Here is a 21,993-nt window from a genome sequence, read left to right as displayed (position 1 = left end):
ACAATGAACTTCGTAGTCACATATCCCAATTTCCATTCCGAAATAGAGAGAGATTGAAGTAGTTTCGCCAATATCTGATATTCAACTTTGACTTGTTGGCACTGAAAACATTTAGACACAATTCAATAATTTTGTTTTTCACAACAGGTCGCCAACATATTTACTTCAAACGCCCACTAACTTTCCCACAGAAGTTCGGTCCATATCCTTGTCACAGAAGTTCAATTCGTTCTTCAATAATTTCGCAATTCACAATCCAATTCAGTACTTAGTTTAGGGACTCATCACGGTTATCCAAGATCAATCAAAAGTCTTCAGGAACATAAAGTGGATCTAGACACTGATTCCCGAGTCAACAAAGATAACAACGAAACAATCAATCACATGACATACGTAACTCATATATCCCCATAGTACCAATTATAAAGCACACTAACATCGAAGCAGTCGATTTCTACCCCTATACACGTGTTCTCAATTCATTCAACAGTTTACAGTTTACAATTCGGCTCAATATTCAATTCCCTATTCTTTCGAGTCTTTCCACGCTATCTCATAGTCGCCAAAAGCAGAAGGCAATTCGTCTATTAATCCCCATGATGTCAAAGATGATATCAAAACAGTTAATCACATGTTAATCACAATTTACACATCCTCAGAGACCCAATTACAGAATATAATGGCACTGAGCAGTTATTTACGCAAGGCGTATTGAATTCACATACTTTCGGACAATCAGGGTTTTTAAAAACTCTTTTGATGCTAATAACATCCACATAATACCAAAGGATGACATTCCAGACAAAACAACGGAATAATCATCTCGGAATCAAAGCACACTCACTCATGACCGTCGGTGGCCGACTCGAGACCGATTAAACAAACCCACCCGTACAAAACCGTCGGTGGCAAAAGAGATATCTCAACAAACGTGCTACATAGGCTTAACGTCCCCTAGCACGAAAGGACGCCCCAAGAATGTCATCAAAACAAACATAATACCACTCACCATAACCTGATTTCCCAAAATCCGATAACACTGAAGCCGACATATGAAACATATTCTGATTAGTCGAGGATAATTATTCATTACTGTTTACAGTCAAATCAATCTATTTTCATTGGCTTCCATAGCGTCAAACAAACAAGAATGTGACAATACACAAGCATTGTTCCATAAAACTCCCAATTACAGGATTTGCTCAATCCCGTTCACTTGTAACACGTATGTCTCCAACAACTATAGGTCGGTTCTTCATAGTGTTCATGGTTAGATCGGTCTGTTGATAGCCCACAAAAGGTCTTTCAAGTAAGTCAAGTACTCCAAACGGATTCAAGTTTTGGGTCTATCAGTTTTTCGGCCAAGAATAATCTGGCCATTTATTTATACACGATTCTTAATCCCCTTTTTACAAAATCAGATTAGATAGAGGGTCTTATCGATCAATCCAAGCAAAGGTCTTGCCAAATTAAGTCAAACAAAGGCCCCATCAAATTACATCCAATGAGGGTTTTACCGGGCCAAATCAGACAAAGGTTCTATCGTATCAAATCAGATAGAAATTTTCTCAAATAGAGTACATTTGGTTCTGTAAGGCATATTTCGTTTGCTTAGGTACATGGTTGATAGTTTCACAACTGTTCTAAGTTCATCAGTCCTCAAAGTCATATCGGAGTCATTCATCACAACTGTTCATATCAAAGTGTTTCAAGTCATGTACAATATAGCATTGTCCACATAAGTTCAGGTGTAGTTGCATATGCATGCAGTTGTTCATATCAGGAGGTATGCATCATAATCAATATAGCAGTTCTCAAATAAGTCTTAGATGCAAGCACATGGTACACAGTAACACCTTAAAAAAAGTTCTTCGATTACACATAATATAGGATTTGTCACGCAGAGGTTCCAAATCAGTCACAAAGCATAGGTTGACGAGTCAAGCTTAATATAGTCACATAGTCCAGTCAATTTTTTACCAATCAGAATACGTGATCTCGCAATTTATAGAGTTCATTATTTGGGGTGCTCAGCCCGGTCACACAATCACAGAGTCATAATTCCAGTGGTTCAGTCTTTAAAGATAGTAATATAATAAATTACCCCGAGCATGGGTCCAGATGTACATGTGCATGTACAAAGTCAATCGATATCCCAATACATTCAATGAATACGGTCTCGATCTTGTGGGTCCAACCAATCTAGATACACATGCAGCAGATACGAAAAAAAAAAGAAGATGCCAATCTTAACCAATTAATATCACAAGCAAAGATGTGCATATGTACTAATTCATAATCAATCATCACATAAGCATACGTTTATAAACAATATAGATACCTGGGATAACAGTCGCAGTATTCTGAGTGCTTTCTGGGATGAGTGTAATTACTCTATCCTGATTAGCAATTCCTACCATTGGTACGAATCTAGCTGAGGCAGAAGATTTATCCACATTTTGTCCAGTTCAGGGATAGTTCCTTACCATATGGTCCATTTTACCACAGCTATAACGAGCCCAGAAGTTCGATAACAAACCCCTCGGCGTTTCTTACACTAATGGTGGCAAAGGTTCTCACCGTAGTGGTAACTGACGTTGTTGTCTCAAAATCTCTGTCATTTCTTGTACTATTCTTTCCAGTCTATCAAATCGGGCTATAGAAGAGTCTGCCAACTCGTATGCCCTTACTTTATCCGTGTTCTACACCAATTCTTATTAAGCCTTGCCAAATACCGGGATGCCCAATACAAAGATAAACACCGATACACATGCGTACATTCGCACATAGGCACATTGTTATTTTCTCATTTTATGTATTGATAAGACACAATTAATCACATACGTAACAGATGATTGCATACTTATCAGATATTGCATGCTGAACATTTACTAAGTAGTTATATACTAAAATCATGTTCATATTTCACATAGACCCCCATTTGCAAAATCGAATGCACATAAGCAACTTCTCATGACTCATATGTTCATGTATGTGCATTATAACAAAACAACTTGTTGTACACATTAGTGTAACAATTCGCATCTCATATAATCACATGTTCTCACCACCTGATTAAACTTGCATTATACTTTATACAGAAGATTCACAGGTATGCATATACTAAAGAGCATACATATTTAAATAATTTACAATGTAAGCAGATCACAGCTTATAACACATAACTATTCATATCAAAACAATTAGGCATATTCTCGATGCTTCCAAATTCATACTTATCATATGAATGCATCCTAGATCTTCTCTAGATGCGTATTGCTCTTTTGGACAAGTGTGTGAATTATTAACCCGTGCTCTGATACCACTCTGTCACGATCCGAACCTGGCCCCGTGGGTTAAGGACATAACCGGCCAGCAATTATGAGCTTACCTACGGCCCCAAACCAAACCAGACGTATTTTAACAGAGTTAACGGGGGCCAAACGGAAGCAATACATCATAACATTCCATACATACATATGTTAATAACTCACAACAGAAAGTATAGTAACATAAAGTTCTATACCGACAGGATCATTCAATTCTAAGTCAGCCAAAACAAAGCTATATATAGACGTACACCAAAGTCCTCGCCAACATGACAAAACAACATAGAATGGCAGAAGGGCGAAGACATGTCTCGTGCGTGAGATGCAAGGGCTGACACTTCAAAACCTTAGTTGTTCCATACAGACTTCACTGGGGCTGGGTTTGGACTTCTCCTGGCTCACCTACAAACACATGAATGAACGTGAGCGATAGCCCAGTGAATAATATCAAATAAGGAATATACATTGGAACAATATGTATCAAACGACCTTGGGCCCAATTTATATTTCTAATTAAAACATACAGACATAGATATATGTAAGTTAAGTAACTGCGGTTCCAAACACATCATACGGCCTCGAGCCCAATCCAGTCGTGTCATTCATGTCAAACTGGCCTTTGGCCCATTCATACTTTCAGGTCAAACTGTTACTCATGTCAAACTATCATTTATGTCAAATTGTTATTCATGACAAACTATCATTCGTGTCAAACTGTTATTCGTGCCAAACTGTTATTCGTTCGTGTTAAACTGGCCTCTGGCCCATTCATTTATGTCAAACTGGCCTCTGACCCATTCATTCATGTCAAAACGGCCTCCGACCCATTCATTCATGTCAAAACGGCCTCTGGCCCATTCATTCATGTCAAAACGGCCTTCGGCCCATCCATTCCTGTCAAAATGACCTTCGGCCCATCCATTCCTGTCAAAACGGCCTTCAGCCCATTCATTCATGTCAAAACGGCCTTCGGCCCATCCATTCCTGTCAAAACGGCCTTCGGCCCATTCATTCGTTCTTGTCAAAACAGCCTCTGGCCCATCCATTCATTCTTCTCAAAACGGCCTCTGGCCCATTCATTCATTCTTATCAAAACGGCCTCTGGCCCAATCATTTAGTATAACAACCATTGTCCACCAATCGAATCAATGAACTTATAAAACTTACATAGAAGTAAGAAATTTGGACAACAACATATTTCGTATATCTTTGTTAAGATATTACTCACAGTGATCGGTTGGTTGGTTTGCCCTGGAGCTCGACCCTACATATTCCATGAACACAAAAAGGGTCACAAACAATTGAATCCGTTCTAAATTCACATTTTCCTCTTTAGGCTTCATTCTTATGTCTTTAATTCAATTACAATGCTCAATGCATGCCTAAGAGTACTTGGAAGTGAAAGAGAACAGAAAATGAAACACAAAATGTCTTTTCAAAATTTTAGAAAACAGGGTCCCCGCTCGAGCGTCAACTTCCCCGCTCGAGTGAATCCAATAGGTCTGCAAAAGTTCTGGTTAGTTCAAATTTACGCTCGATCGTCCACTCTGGCGCTTGAGCGGAATGCCTCTCTACATGGCTCCTCGCTCGAGCGTCAACTTCCCCCGCTCGAGCGGACACCATGTCTGCAGAAAATGCTGGGAGCCCGTTTTTCACGCTCGAGAGGCAGTTTCTCCGCTCGAGCGGGCACCAAATTTTCTGGGTTTTCCAGAATGTGTTCTTGAGCTTCAACTTGATATTCAAAGGTTCAAAATGCCTGTTTTTGGCTCAATCTTCACATATACATATACTAACATGGTATAAACACCCAATTACAACATTTTGAAGCTCAATTTCATGATATAATCACATGCATGTCCCAATCAACACCAAACTCATTTTCAACATAACAATTTCGTGTATTTCAACTCATATTTCCATAAATTGTACATGCATGTCGAATATAACTCCCATTTCAACTTATATGGTGCAAATGGTGATTACAAACATGAGCTTTAACCAAAACCCTATATGGATTACACACATTGTGCTCAATTATGGAAATTCATAGCAGTTTCCTACATGCATGCATCAATTGACTTCAAATTCATCAAATACTACACAATTCCTTCACTTATGGCACAATTTTTGCTCTTGATCATTAATCAACTTTAATTTTACAAAATTACAAACTAGAATCCATGAAATACTCACCTAGCAGCTTTAATTCTCACAATCTATAGCAAATTCTTGAGTAATCTTCAAGACTTCCAAGATTCAAGAGCAAAACTTAGATGATCTCCCTTTTCTCTCTCTCTAATTTCCGGTCTCTCTCTCTCTCTAGAGAGTTAAATCAGCCAAAATGGACAATCTCTAGAGAGTTAAATCAGCCAAAATGGACAAAAAGAGGAATTGAGTATGTATAATGGCCCTTTTTAAAAGCTCCCTCAAATACATTCTTTTAATATAAAATAATTGGGCACCATAACATTAATTTAATCCATTTAATCTGGTCCAAATCAATTTTCAATCAAATTTCACCGTAGGCTTTAAAAATTACGCCAATCACAATGGCACGGTCAATTTCGGTTTCTACGGCCGATAAGGCCTTCAATTTAATTTCCAAAGCAGATAATCAAACAGGTATTCCTACGGTGAATAGATAGAAATTCAAAACCACATATATTCACATAATTGGCACACAAAATCATATCAGACACATAATCAAATTCATAATAAGGACCCATTAGCATAATACAGAACAGGGTTATCACAGCCACCCTCCCACAGGATTCCCAAGGTAGATTTTCAGCTTTCAGGAGCTTGGTGCAGTGTTCCGAGAACAAATGAAAACAGAGGCAAATCGGGGCATTGCATTAGATTTTCGAACGAGGCGACCAGACATGCATGCATTCCTCTACCTCTGAGGCTCCTGATTTACTGCTTTCCTTAGCTACCATGCTTAGATAGCTTGGTTTTGCTTTGGTCTGTACCTTTAATTAGTTAATGCGTTAGCTATTCAATTCGTTTTGTAATAATTAGTTAACTAGGATTAGTTAATTAATTTGTTGTGTAATAATTAGTTCAATTAGCTTAGATTAGCTAGTTAGCTTCTTATTCGGTCCCTGCCTCGAGAGGGCGCATTATTGTAATAAGCGTGCATGTTTGTGATGCATGTCTTCCAATCCCCATTTCTTTCTCCTTTTTACATAACCGCTTACGATGGTTAGTTTTAGGGCATATTTCATTTAGCATACCTCATGCTTGCATGTTTGCATCCATTCATCTATATTGCATGCACCGGGCTCGGTGCATCATACTATCTGCATTGTATTTTCAATACATTTACTTGAATATGTGTTCTACAGCATGTTATCAAGTTGCATTTCACATGACATTCTAGAATAGCCGAGCCTATTTTCTTAGTTGCATTTTCGCATGTGTTGCATTAGCCATCTTAACATGAACTAGGATCATGCATCGATTTCTAACTAGTTCTTTGTTTTGGCTTGGAGTACACTGTGAGCGTTTACGCTTTAGCATACTGCATGTGTGTTATTGTTGCCATGACAGCATGCTTGCCATGAGGCTAATTGCTTATTTGTTATAACTGCCTGAATGCCTGTGGGTGAAGGTTGGATTACCTGAATTGGGACAATTCATCGAAATCCGCATTTTAGCCTACTTGCGAGTAGCAAACTTTAAACTATTTTCCAAACAAACGGATATGCAATGCATTGTTCCAAATTAGGCGATCTAGTCTATACTTATGTGTTGTGCGCATCACATAGTAATTCTAGCTAATTAACCGGAATAAGAGCACATGTGTTTTCAAAAACAAAATATCATGCTTAGTAGTGGCCGATCTTTGATCGGGCGAGCGGGGGTGCTCATTAAATGACCTTCCCCAATCGTACCCAAGTTCTCGAGCCGAGGCAACTTTGGTGATGACGGACACGTGGCCTTAGGCACGGGTCAGGGTTTCCTAAATTCCCCTAAAATAAAATATTTAGGTGGCGACTCTGTATCTGGCTAAGCAATCCATGTTTGGCACTTCTTTATAAAAATGAGTTTTCCAAAACAATTTGCCGGATTTGGACTCTTTGGTGATTTATTGGTCTTACATCGCACATTGTAAGATTAGATTCAGAACCGTGACATTTGAGTCTGAACTGTAGTAGCTCAGAGAACAAAATGAGATTTCCCTTGGGAGTTCTCCGGGAGCGCGTCTACAGAACTATGTATGTTTGATGTTTATTTGCTTCCGCAGCCCCTCAATATGTGTTAGATTATTCAAAGGCCTTTGGTAATCCAAGGATTACTGGCCAGTTACGACGTTAAACCTGTAGGGGCGGGTTTGGGTCATGACAGCAGCTTCTGCATCAGTGCCTTCTTCATCTACCTCATCTCAGGTACCTTGGTATCTTGACTCAGCTGCAACAGATCATATCACTAATGATCTAAACACCATCAGCTACTATCAACCATATCATGGTTCAGAACAAATTACCATTGGTAATGGTAACTCTATTCCCATCCACCATACTGATAATGGTCTCTTACCTACACCTCATCATTCATTTCTATTACAAAATGTTTTGCACTCTGATTTCATGTTTTCCAATCTTGTTTCTATTCAAAAATTGGCCCGAGATAATAACTGTGTTGTTATTCTTGATGATCATGGTTTTGTGATTCAGGACAAAATTACGAGGAAAGTGCTTCACAAGGGCACTAACATTCACGGCCTCTATCATTTTTTGCCTCTTGCTGCTTCTGATTCTCATGTTACTTCACCACACACACACATTACTTCATCTACACCAACTTCATTTTCCGCTTCCACTACTTCCAGTTCTCTTTGGCACCATAGATTAGGCCATCCATCTCCATTGAAATTGCAACATCTCACACATCTTCTAGGAGTTAAGCTTTCAAAGCACAAATCACTGGATTGTATAGATTATTCAGTTGCTAAGAATCACAGACTTCCATTTCATCTTTCTAATTCTACTATTAATAAACCTTTGTCTTTGATTCATAGTGATGTATGGGTGTAGACGCACCCGCGTGAGGCCCTCGTGCTACAGTTCGGACTCGATTTTTTGTCACGGTTCTTAATCTGAACCAAAGAGTCCAAATCCGGCAAATTGTTTTGAGAAAACAGATTTTTAGGAAAGAAGTGCCAAACATGGACTGCTTTGCCAGATACAGAGTCGCCACCTAAATATTTTATTTTGGGGGAATTTAGGAAACCCTGACTCGGTGCCAAAGGCCACGTGTCCTTCATCACCAAAGTTGCCTCGGCTCGGGAACTTGGGTACAATTGGGGAAGGTCATCTATGAGCACCCCCTCTCGCCCGATCCGAAGATCGGCCTCTACTAACCATGATATCCAATTTTGAAAACGTTATGTGTTCTTATCCCGATTATTAGCCTAGAATTACTATGTTATGCGCACAGCACAAAAGTATAGACTAGATTGCCTAATTTGGGAATAAGCATTGCATATCCGTTTGTTTTGGAAAAATATTTTGGAATTTGCTTCTCGCAAGTAGGCTAAAACACGGATTTCGATGAGCTATTCCAACTCAGATAATCCAACCTTCACCCATAGGCATTCAAGCAGTTGTATCACATAAGCAGCTAGCCTCATGGTAATCATGCTATCATGGCAGCACTCACACGCATGCAAGGATGCTAAAGCATAAATACTTACATCGTACTCCGTGCCAAAACAAAGAACTCGTTAGCAATCAATGCATGATCCAAGTCCATGTTTAAATGTCTAATGCAACGCATACGGAATGTCACTAGAGTAGGCTCGGCTAGTCTATGAATGACATGTGAAAATGCACAAGTAGCATGTATTCAAGTTAGATTTAAAATACTAATGCAGTTAGCATGATGCGTCGAGCCCGGTGCATTCAATACTGATGAATGATGCACGCATGCATAGCATAAGGTATGCTAAATTAAACATGACCTATTACTAACCATCAAAGCAGGTAAGTAAAAGGGAGAAAGAAGTGGGGGTTGGAAGACATGCACACACTCACCCACACTTATTACAAATTCGCCCTCGCTCGGAGGGACCAAAAGAATAATACAATTCGAATAATGAATTAACTATCCTAGCTAATTAATTATTACAGACCAACTAAATTAATTAAACAAATTAATTAATTTAAGAAAGCAAGAAAAAGGGCCTCGGGAAGAGGGCTCAATGCACGCGTGCTCGGGTCTTGCTCGGAAGTCCACTGCCATGCGTAGGCTGCCTCTGTTTTCCTTGCTCTATCCCTCTAAAAACTGCCAAAGTCTCAGAATTGCTTCCCTGGACATTGGGAGACACCACCGGCTGAGGAGAATGGCCACCGGCAGTAAGATGTGATCATCGGCTGTTGATGAAGCTATCGGCCACGGATTTATGGTCGGTCGGCACTAAACACTGCCGGTCGGCCAAGAATGTCTGCAGAACCTGCAATTGACAGCAGCAGAGGGCAAGGCACAGCATGGCAATGCATTTCAAGCAATGTATGCACCGACCATATCCCTTATCATGTTTATGACTCAAAGGGACATGGTCCTTGGTTCTCGGACCATCAAGCGCACATTTCAATGCGTGATAGCCCAAGAGACCAAGTTGTGCATTTTTCATTTCAAATGTAATGCAATGCACGTAGTCAAACCAAGGGGCTTCTACCTCTATCATGACTCACTTCAAGAGGTGAGGCAATGCATGCACAATGCAATGCAACCTAGGCATGCGAGCTAAGGATGCAACATGGCAATGCAATGTGTACATGCAAGTATGGAAGCAACCATGCGAGGTGAGCATGCAAACAAGCAAAGAGATGGACTTAAACATGATTAGGCAATTCTCAAACAAGCCTAAATCAGTGGCCAAAGTGCTCAAACATGGAGGCCAACACACGCACACACATGCACATGTTAAAGGGCTAATACTTAAGCACAAAAGGGCAACTCTCAAGCATACTTGAAAGAGGCATAACATGGACAATTAGCATGTAAATTAAGCTTTGAAAATCATGCAAGAACATGGTGTCAAACCAACCCAAACAATGCAATCAAGGTATGCAAGCAAAGTCCAAGATTCAAAGCAAGCTAAAGGGGTATTGAACCACACTTAACAAGACCAAACATGGCATGAATTCAATGACCCAAAATAGAGTTTTAGCGCATAAAACAAAGCCCAAAAGATTACTTAGATGGCATCTAAATGACTTGAATTCAAAAGCATGCACAATGACCAAAACATGGAGCATGCAACACAAGCCTTTGACACATCAAAGGGACCATGAAATGCAAGCATACAAGCATACTAAGTGGACTGAAATGACATGGAAAATGGTCCCAACCCACTAAATCAAAGCAAGTAATGTATGCTGTACACTCACACCCTTAAGGCCAACAAGCCAAAATGCAAAGGGGCTATACAATGCATGCCAAAGTCGACCCAAACAACTAAGGACAGACCTTAATCATGGCAAAATAAACATGAAAGCTTCACAAAGCCAAGCCTAAAACATGCTAGAACAATGGTTTACAACCTAAGGCATGTTAAGGCAACAAAATGGCATTACAAGGCATGTATGCTAAGCAAGCATGGTGTACCAAAACCAACTTAAAACAATGCTATTTCATGGAAAAATAAGCATAAATAACAGCTAAGGCATGGTCAACAAGAGCCTAAGCTAGGTGCTCCCTCAAGAGGCAAAAATGGTCCTTTTCAAGGACAACAAGGAGAGGGGGTGGCCCTCTCCTTCTTGGGACCTCAAGGCACCATCCTTACCACTGAAATCCCTCAAGATTTCAGTGGTGAGGAGGCCCAAACACCAAAGTCCCGGAGCTCACACAAAATAGCACAAAACAAGGGCCAAACAAGGTTTAAGAGGGGTCAAACAACCCCAAAGCTTAAAACACTCTTAACAAACTATTTAGAGGCCTTAAAAACAGAACTTTTATGTATTATATGCAAAGCCAAAAAATAGTTGCAAGATAGGTAAAAGTAGTGTGCAAAAATGGGGTAAAAAGGGACTAGTTTCTTACCCTTGAAGTCCTCCTTCACAAATGATGATCTTGTTGCCTCCTTGAGCTCAAATCCAGTCAAGAACACCAAGAACAACCCTCTGGTCCCTCAACAACCAAGAGAAGGTGTAACACTATGTGTTTGTGTGCAATAGTATGGACAAACACACACTAGACACACACAAGAGAGAGATATAGAGATAGGAAATATGTATCAACTCTAACCCTAATCCAGAACTCCCTCTGAAATTTTTTGTAACCCTAATGCCAAGGGAGCAAGCCTCTTCTTATAGGCAACTCCCTCTTGTAAGGCTTCCAAAACAAGCCATCCAAGAGGGAAATCCCTCCATATACGTGTATGGAGGGGAGCAGAGTGGGTGCCAGCTATCACAGCTGGCACAAAATATCTACTAAAAGAAGATGAACAGTGATCGGCCATTCAAAATTGCCATTTGGGCAAAATAAATGGCCGACCGGCAACGAAGAGTGCCGACCGGCAATATACATTGCCGATGGCATAAAATCACTGGCCGGTGGCCTCGAGCCATGGCCGGTGATGTGTGGGGATGCCTCACAAGGCATTCCCTGCCCCTCCAAGGCAAAACACAAGTGTTTGGTGCAAAACCAGACACAACACGATCGAGTCGAGAGATCCTGAGGCAAGGCGCGCAACCGAGACCTCCGGGAACTCAAGACGAACACAAACAAGGGTAATCACCAAGTGTTCCAATGGTGACGTCCAAGTCTTGAGGACAGTCAAAAATGGGGTGTCTACAATGGGGACCTTTTGAGTCTTCTTCTTCTTACAAGTATTATGTGCTTTTTGTCGATGATTTCAGTAGGTTTACCTAGTTGTATCCCTTAACCTACAAGAGTGAGGTTTATAATAAATTTTTGGAGTTTAAGGCATATGTTGAGAAACAATTTTGTACTCAGCTCAAGATTCTTCGCATTGATGGGGGGAAAGAATTTATGAATAATAAAATGAAAGATTTGTTATCCACACAAGGAATTGTTCATCAACATTCATGTCCTTATACACCACCACAAAATGGTGTGGTTAAGAGAAAGCACAAACATCTTACTGAAATGGCAATTGCTTTAATGCATCATTCTTCTGTTCCTCTAAAATTTTGGTTTGAAGCTAGTGCCCGTGCCACTTTCTTGATAAATAGGTTACCTTCCTCTTAGCTAGCTCATAAAACCCCATATGAAGTTTTGTTTTAAACTTTTCCAGATTTTTCTCTGCTTAGAGTGTTTGGTTGCCAATGTTTTCCATGGCTTTAACCTTATACCTCTCACAAATTACAGCCTAAATTTGTTCCTTGCGTTTTTCTGGGTTACCATTCCTTTGCTAAAGGATGCAGATACTTGGATCCTCTTTCTGGAAAGGTTTATTTGTCTAGACATGTGGTCTTCAATGTACAAGTGTTTCCTCTTGCTCTTAAGCCCTCTGAAGCTTCTTCTTCCTAACCTGTCTTGTCTTTAGTCTTTTTTCTGGTCTACTATTTCCCCACCTACTGTTTCCCTTTCAGTTCCTTCTTCTTCTTCCCCCTCTCATTTTTCTCCTACCCTATCAGAATCAGCAACCTTATCTCTTATAGCTTCTTCTCTTCCTCTACTTTTTTCTCCTCTTGCTCCTCATATTCCAATTGACGTAGCAGAATATACGGGGACTAGATATCGTTCTAATAGACGAAAAAGGCTCTCAAATCCATGAGAAAAATCAAACCTTGAATCCACAAAGAAGAGAAAATATCTTAATATTATTGATTGAATGAATAAAATTTCCCTTTGCCATGAGGCTTACATAGCTATTTATAATAAACTAAATCTAATATTTGTAGGAAAAGTAATTCTAAAATAAATTAGGAAATTTAAATCAACACAAATTAGGAACCTAAGAGAATAGGTGTAGACGTCCCCGAACGTCTAGGGAAAATCCTGTTTTGTTCATTGGGCTCACTATAGTTCAGACTTGATGTCACGGTTCTGAATCTAATCTCGCAAAGTGCAATGCAAGATCGATAAATTACCAAAAAGTCCAAATCCGGCAAATCGTTTTGAAAAACTAATTTTAGAAAGAAGTGTCAAACATGGACTACTTTGCCAGATACAGAGTCGCCACCTAAATATTTTGTTTTGGGGAAATTTAGGAAACCCTGACTCGTGCGTAAGCCCACGTGTCCGTCATCACCAAAGTTGCCTTAGCTCGGGAACTTGGGTATGATTGGGGAAGGTCATTTCATGAGCACCCCCGCTCGCCCGATCGAAGATCGGCCACTATTAAGCATGAAATCGAGTTTTTGAAAACACATGTGCTCTTATTCCAGTTTATTAGCCTAGAATTACTATGTGATGCGCACAGTATACAAGTATAGACTGGATCGCCTAAGTTGGAACAAAGCATCGCATATCCGTTTGTTTTGAAAATGGATTGAAGTTTGCTACTCACAAGTAGGCTAAAACACGGGTTTCGACGAATTATTCCAACTCAAGCAACCTAACCTTCACCCACAGGCATTCAGGCAGTTATATCACATAAGCACATAGCCTCATGGTAAGCATGCTATCATGGCAATCACTCACACACATGCAAGGATGCTAAAGCATAAACACTTACCGAGTACTTCGAGCCAAAGAAAGAAGCTAATTAGAAATCATGTATGAATCCTAACTATGCTAAGAATGCCTAATGTAACACATGCAAAAATGCAACTACAATAGGCTCGACTATTCTAAGATGGCATATGAGATGCAACAATCGATACATGTATTCAACTTGGAATTGAAATACAATTCAGTTAGTATGATGCGCCGAGCCCGGTGCATGCAAAACAGATGAATGGATGCAAACATACGAGCATAAGGATGCTAATTGAAACGTGTCCTAAAACTAACCATCATAAGCTGGTAAATAAAAGGGAGAAAGACGTGGGGTTGGAAGACATACATCATACACACGCACACTTATTACAAAGTTCGCCCTCTCGCGGAGGGTCCGAATAAATAATACAGAACCAACTAGCTAATCTAAGCTAATTAAACTACCTATTACACAACCGAAATGAATAACGAATTACAGCTAAATATTACACAACATTAATTAATTAACAAATTAAACTACGGAAGCAAATAAATTAGCATGCAAGCTACATGAAATGGACTGCCTCAGCTCTGTTCCGAATGATAAAGGATGCATGCATGCTCGAGTCGTCTTGTCGGGAAATCCATAGCGATGCCCCGGCTCGCCTTTGTTTGCAATTGATTTCAGAAAGTTTCACGAGGCACCAAAGAGATGAAACTCCACCCCAGGAAGCTGTGGGAAGGCTGCCGACCAAGCCATGGACAAGGGAGACCACCTGCCGACCACCCTTGGTGGTGTAGACCAGAAAAGGTGATCAGCCTGCCAGAAAACCTGGTCGGCCGACAGTTCATTCTCTTGGTTTCTGCTTTTTCTGCAACAAAGGTAAGGGAGAGAGAAGGCAAGGTATTTTCAACATATGTGTGCTCGACCATTCCCCCCATCATTGCATAAGCTCTAGGGACTGTAGTCCTCGATCCTCGGGCCACCTATCACGCATCCCGATACATGATGGCCGAGGAGTCAAATTGCACGACTCAATGGGATATGAATGCACATATAAGCAACTAAAACCAACAACTCCATCATGGATGGTCAAGAGTGTCGGTGACCGAGAATCAAGGCACGTTTCATCACTTGGAGTATGAAACGTTCCTCATTTCCCGTGTTTGGACTAAACCCTACTCCAAACACAATACAACAAACAATGTATGGACAAATGCAACTCTAGCATGCGGTCTAAATGCAATGCAACTAAGTGATGCGAAGATGCACGGAATGACATGCAAGCATGCAAATGGCATACATAATGCTATGAACTAATCAATGGCATACTCAATGCACATGGATTATATGGCATGCATACACAATGCACTAACATACGCAATGTTATGAACGAGGCATACGCAATGCAATGATCAAACATGTGATAACATGGACTATAGGGCATACACAATGTGAGATGGATTTAAACCAAGATGGATGGGCCTTGGCCACACCCAAATCAGTGGCCAAACATGATGAAAACAAGGCCCCGAGAAACACACAAGCATGCACAATGCGAGGGCTCCAAGCCTAAGGCACAAAATGCAACTTTACAAAAGCATTGAATGAATGAAATATGGCATACAATGACACATGTTCCAGCTCTGAAATGACATACAAAATGGCTCTGAATCATGCAAACAACTCACACAATACATGTTGGATGACCCAAACGCCGAAACTAGTGAAGTGTATTACACTATAGGCATGCAAAGCAATGCCCAAATGGCCAAACCAACTCCAAACAGTCCCTATGCAGGCCCAAAATAGTGGCAAAATGAGCCAAGATGGTTGCTTGAAAGGCATAAGAATGAAGCTCAATGCAAAGGCTCATAAATAGGGTATAATGATGCAATTCTCAAACACATTGAAAGAGTGACAAACATGAGAATATGGCCAAGTAATATGCACTGAAATCATGGTAGGAATGATGCTAAATCATGTCAAAGGCCCAAACAACGCATGCTAGTGGACCCAATATACAAAGCTAGTAAGCTTGATTGAACCATGACCATATACAACAATGCATGCATGGCCCAAAACACTTCAAACAGAGCTAAGGCAGCCCAAAATATGAATAAAATTAGTTTGGACCATGGCCAAAATATGCTAGAATGGAGGGCCAAGACAACATGCATTATAAGCTAGTGAACTATAATTTACACTACAACCATATGAAGCACATGAGAGGCTACCAAACCAGCCAAAAACAAAATCATGACATGCCAAATAAAGTCAAAAACCTACTGAAACATGATCAATGCATGCAAGAATGTCATGCACCTTTGATAGGCTATAAGAGGGGTTATTCTACACATGCAAGAGACACGCCCAAGGTGACAAAACCAACTCTGGACAGAGCCTAGGCAGGCCCTAAAAGTCACTAAAAAAGGCCTGAAACAAGGCTTGGAGGTGTGCAAATGAAGGCTCCTTTGTAAGGCCAAAAATGCTAGTAAACAAGACAACAAGAGAGAGGGTCGCCCCTCTCTGATTTTGGCCCTCAAAACCACATCCCAACCACTGAAAATCTGCTGGATTTCAGTGGTTAAAGGGCCAAGCAAAGCTCAATACAAAAGCCTTAGGGCATGGCCCAAAACAAGGCAAAATGAAGCATGCGAGGGGGTAGATGACCCCCAACAACAAAATGACCTTAAACAAACATGAAAAAGACCTCAAAACAAGACTTTTTCCAGTTGACAACAAAGCTCAAATATGCATGCAAATATAGCTAAAAGAAGGATCAAAATGATGATAGAAAGAGGGAAAGAGTATGTTACCCTTGAAGCTCAGCAAGACAGCAACTTTGAGACCAAAAACCCAGACCTTCAACCTCTAAAAATGACCTCTAAGGACCTCAAAGCAATGGTGGGGGTGTTAGGCTATGAGGTAGTGTGCAAAGGTGCAAGAATAAGGCACACTTGAGACCAAAGTAGAGAGGTATAGAGAGATATATATGTTTTGCCTTCAAACAAAATCTCAACCTTTACAAATGAGAGGGAGGCTCTCTTTTATAGCCAAAAGGGACCCAAGCTTCTCAAAGAAACTAAAAACCAAGGTTAAAGATCCTCTATACACATGTATGAAGGATCCATTCTGTGCCTTCCAGCTGGCACAGCTGGCAACAACTCACAGAGACAGAACTGGAGGGAGTACGCCGACCAGTTCAGGTGGTCGACCGACCAGTTCAAAAGGGTCAAGTCAAAGAAAGGTGGTCGGCCAGCCCATTTGGTGGTCTCCCAACTGAATGCAAGCTAGTGGTATGGTGGGAGGCCAACAAATGTGGCTTAAAAACCAAGGAGACCAACTTCCTAACAAGAAAATCGGCTGGCGGGAGAAAAATGGTCTCTAAGGAGAAAAGGTGGTCTCCCACCCTTGTACCACCTCCCAAACAATGAAAACAAGGTCCATGCCAACAATGAACCAAAACGGATGCAAAACAAGGGTTCGGGGGTCAAAACGCGCAGTCGGGTGCCCCAAAAACAAGCTATTAAGCATCGAAAGTGGCGTGCGACCACAAAGGTGGTCTCCCAGGCCACAGTGTCCCTCTAGACAAAGGAAACAAGGTGTGTGCCAAAAATCGTGCCAAACGGAGAAGGTTAAGCGGTCTCGAATCGAAGCGCGCGGCCGACGGCTCCGAAAACCAGAAACTGATCTCCAAACAGGAAAAGTGGCCTACAACCACGAAAAGTAGCCTACGGCCACTAAGAGATGGTCTAAGAGACCTCTCCCTCCCTTCAGGAAGAGAAAACAAGACCTGGTTCGTAAACCGAGGAAAAGCACAAAAGGGTCCCGAGGTCCGGGGGTAAAGCTCTCAGCCGAAACTCCGAAACCTCAAGACGAGCACAACATGCACCATCACCGAGCGCTCAATCAATGACGTCTGAGTCTTAAGGTCGGTCAAAAATGAGGTGTTTACAATAGGAAACTAAAATTCTAAACTATTTAAAATCCTAGTCAAAATCTAATTCCAAAATAATAAAATTAAGAAACCTAATAATTCTAAATTATTTATACTAAATTACAAGAATCCTAATAAAATAATATATCAAAAATATTAAAACTAAAAATATAAAAATTCTCTAAATTATTTATACTAAATTACAAGAATCCTAATAAAATAATATATCAAAAATATTAAAACTAAAAATATAAAAATTCTTACAATCTTGTCCTACATCACCAATTCAGTCCATTTCCATCCAATTACCTATTTCTCAATCCACCATTCTTACCATTCCTTCTTCCAATATTCATTCTATGACCACCAGGTCTAAAGTTGCTGCACTAGTTGCTTCCACCACTAACTCACCCCTCTCCTTTGTTGACATTGAGCCTCCCTCTCACAAAGAGGCTTTTCTTGCTCTTATATAGCATCAGGCCATGATCGAAGAACTTCATGCTCTTCATAAACAGCATACCTGACTCTTGTTCCCTTACCATTTGGGAAAACTGCTATTGGATATAAATGGGTGTTTAAGGTAAAAAGAAATTCTGATGGCACCATAGCACGACACAAAGCTCGATTGGTTGCTAAGGGATACCTTCAACAGGAGGGTATTGATTATCAAAAGACATTTAGTCTTGTTGCAAAATTGCCTACAATTCAGATCCTTCTTTGTCTTGCTCTTCATCACAATTAGTCTATCAAGTAGCTTGAGATATCTAATGCTTTCCTCCATAGAGTTCTTGAGGAAGAAATTTATATATTACAACCTCCTGGGTTTGTTCATCCTACTCAGTCGTCCACTCATGTTTGTAAACTCCACAAAGCTTTATATGGGCTCAAACAGGCTCCTAGAGCTTGGTACTCCACATTTTCTGCCTTTCTTATTTCTCAAGGGTTTCAGAATAATAAATGTGATTCTTCTCTTTTCATTCAGAAGACTGCTCGCACTATCACAGTTCTTCTCGTCTATGTTGATGACATTTTGCTGACAGGGAATAATGATGCCCATATTAAGTCTCTTGCTGATCATATGCATGAAGTCTTTTCTATGAAAGAGTAGGGTCCCATGTCCTATTTCTTGGGGGTTTCCATTCAATCTACTACTGCTGGTTATACTATTTCTCAACAAAAGTATGCTCATGACATTCTTGTGCGAGCTGGGCTCTCTAAGTGCAAGCCATGTTCTTCCCTTATGTTTGTCAAGTCCAGTCTTACTAGTTCTTCTGCTGAATTGTTTGACAATCCTTCTCTTTATCACAGTATAGTTGGGGCTTTGCAGTACTTAACCATCACACGATCTGACATTGCTTTTACTGTCAATCAATTGTGTCAATATATGCATACTCCTATTGTGAGTTATTTTTCTACGGTAAAAAGGTTACTTCGATTTATCAAAGGCACCATCTGTCATGGTCACTCATACACATCCAGCTCTTTTGATATTCAAGCCTTCTTTGACTCTAATTGGGCTGGCGATTCTTTTGATCGCAAATCTACCTTTGGATATTGTATTTTCTTAGGCTCTAATCTCATCTCTTGGTTAGCCAAGAAATAGCCCACTGTTTCTCGTTCTTCTACCGAAGTTGAGTATCGGTCTTTAGCTCATACTGCAATTGAACTCTCTTGGCTTAGCATGCTTCTCACTGATTTGTCCATCTTTCCTTCCATCATTTCTATTTTATGGAGCGATAATGTCTCTGTCATTGCTTTAGCCTCCAATCCTGTGTTTCACTCGAGGTCTAAACATATCGAGGTTGATTGCCATTTTGTACGAGATCAAGTCCTTACCAAGAGACTCATTTTGCAGTACATTCCTACCATGGATCAACTTGTTGACATCTTTACTAAGCCTTTACCAGTGGCTCAATTTCTCTATCTTAAAGACAAGCTTATGGTGTTTCAACCCTTCATCAGCTTGCAGGGCCTGATAAAGATATACAACAACAGCAGCAGCAGCACCAGCACCAGCTCATGTTGCTGCAGTTTATGCCATCTACACCACCATATCCAATCTTAACTCATATAGTTGTTAGTTAGATATTAGTTAGCTATTAGATATTTGTTGGAGTTAGTTACAAGTTGTTAGGCAAGTTGTTGCATTGTATATATATCCTACGCTGTAACTACGATCAATATTTTTTGAATAGAAAGAATAGAGGATTTCAGTATTTATTCACTATTTAAACAATTAATTCCTCGAATTGAATTTTTAGATATGTACATGTATGTGTTGTATTCTATTTAACCCCAAATTGCTGGGTAAGATGAACCAGAGATGATGCATGCTAGACGATTTTAGTTATTATGTTGAATTTATATTGAAATTTGAATGGACTGACATTTGCTATCACTTCTAAAAAACATGAGATAAACCAAGTTGTTCTCATTTTTCTTTTTCTTTTTTTCCTTTTTTGTCCTTTGTATTTTAATCATTCAATCATGTTAAACAAGTCTTGAATACAGTAAAACAATCTATGGATAAGAAGCAAAGCCATATCAGATAGTGATTTGTAGAAGTCAAATTTTCCTTTAAATTTACTTTAGATATGTCAAGAATTTAAAAAATAAAATAAAAACTTGCGTACTCATTTTTTATTCATGTTATTCGTAAGGCAACACTTTTAACATTGTGATATGGGTGTCACTCTATAACCATGACATATATTCAACCAATTGCTTTTCAATGGAAAAATATGTTTTAACTCGGGGCTTCAAGTCCCTATTAGGTAATCTTGTCAACTTCCTCAATATTTAAAGAACAGTTGAGCAAAACCAAATGCTAACAATCTAATGTGTTGGAAAGTGAATATGTCCATGGACTCTATTCCTTTGGGCATTTTGTAGCACTTCATTAATTTATTTACTATCGTTTAATAGTTGAAAACTATATCTTCAGGATTATAGTGACATCCCTATCATACACAACAAACTAATGTGTGTGTATTTTTTATTTTTTTTTGAATTGGGTAATAAGGCTGTGTGTGATTGTTAGTTTTGGGAGTGGAGTTAGATCCATAGATTTTTACAAAATTAAAATAGAAATGTAAACAATTAACAATGCTTTCTTCAATTTTTTTATTGCAAGTAGCTAGAGGCGTAGTCATGCGTGTTTATGGACCTGAGTTTGCCGGTTCATTAATTCTACGTTGTGCTTATATGTGGAGTTTTTGAGATACTTTGCATCGGACAAATATGACATGCATTTGAAATCTTTGAAGGTTTTGTTAAATATTTTTTTGATGTGGTGAATTTGTTGTAAGGATGGATGGTTATTTTGGAGGGTTATAAGGATTGATGGTTATTTTGGACGCGTAATGTGTTCATGTTGACAAGTGGTTGTAATTACACACATTAACTACTATTTTGATTTTATAATTGATGGTTTTTTGTTTTTAGATTAGATTGTTGATGGATTGGTATATTGAAATTGATTGGATGGACATGAATTATGTGTTAATTGCAAATGTATTATAGGTATTAAGAAAAATTAGCATTATATTTAAAAAAATTCATTTTTGAAATTAAAAGCTTTTATGCGACCAATAAAATTTTAGTCGCAGTAAGGTTCTAGGAATAACTATTGGTGACCACTAATGTAATTACTAAACCATAAACTTTCCGCGACCAACTTAATTCTTGATTGCCAAAAACCTTCGTTTTCGCGACTATTATTTTGTCACAAATGAACATTCTTAACAAATTTAAATCCTTTTAGCGACAAAACTATGTGGTCGCTAATGGTAACTTTCCGCGACTAACTTAATTCTTGGTTGCTCGAAAACCTTCATTCCCACGACCAATTTTTTTGTCGCAAATGCTCTATCTTCAACAAATTTAAATCCTTTTCGTGACCAAACAATATGGTCGCTAATGTTAAATTTCAGCGACCATTTTAATTCTTGATCGCCAAAAACATTCTCTAACGGGCTTTTTACAACTACATGGCGACCAAATTTTGATGGTTGCTAAATACTATTAACAACCATATATTATCTTTATGCGACCAAAAAGTTTGTTGCTAAAAATGTTATTTTTTGTAGTGTCTTTTTCTATTTTTCTTT

At 39.5% G+C, this 21,993-nt stretch overlaps 1 long non-coding RNA gene across 1 annotated transcript in view; it reads left to right on the top strand.

Annotated features, from left to right (window-relative positions):
* LOC145793106 (uncharacterized) overlaps positions 1–21,993 on the top strand; it is a 55,828-nt gene that overhangs the window by 15,892 nt on the left and 17,943 nt on the right. The gene's annotated exons all lie outside the window — the stretch shown is intronic.

The sequence above is a fragment of the Camellia sinensis genome, chromosome 6 (genome assembly GCF_055761805.1).
Source record: "Camellia sinensis isolate YWXY chromosome 6, ASM5576180v1, whole genome shotgun sequence".
Taxonomy (NCBI): Eukaryota; Viridiplantae; Streptophyta; class Magnoliopsida; order Ericales; family Theaceae; genus Camellia; species Camellia sinensis.
This window is presented reverse-complemented; position numbering and strand designations above follow the sequence as displayed.